Source organism: Chaetura pelagica, unplaced genomic scaffold, assembly GCF_000747805.2.
Source record: "Chaetura pelagica isolate M959 unplaced genomic scaffold, ChaPel_1.0 scaffold38, whole genome shotgun sequence".
Lineage (NCBI taxonomy): Eukaryota > Metazoa > Chordata > Aves > Apodiformes > Apodidae > Chaetura > Chaetura pelagica.
Genome location: NW_009954181.1, coordinates 950,171 through 950,471, shown reverse-complemented (window position 1 = coordinate 950,471; position 301 = coordinate 950,171).

Genomic DNA, 301 nt, shown 5'->3' with positions numbered 1-301 from the left:
GCGTCTCCCTCCGCCTTGACGCGCCGCGAGTGTCGCCCATGTCCTCGGCGGGAACTGTTCGGATGACCACTTTTTGGGCCGGTTTTGGGGGGTTTTGGTGCCACACTCCTCCTCCTCCTGCTCCTCCTCCTTCTCTTCCTCTTCCTCCTCCACCACCTCCTCCTCCTCCATGCCAACTTGCCGGGCTCGCAAACCTCCTCAGCCAGTCGCCTCCTGGGCTGCGCAGCGCTCGGCAAACCAACTTCTCTCTGCTTGCTCCCCCTCTCCATTCTGGATGTTGTTTTTTTTCTCTTTTTCTTTT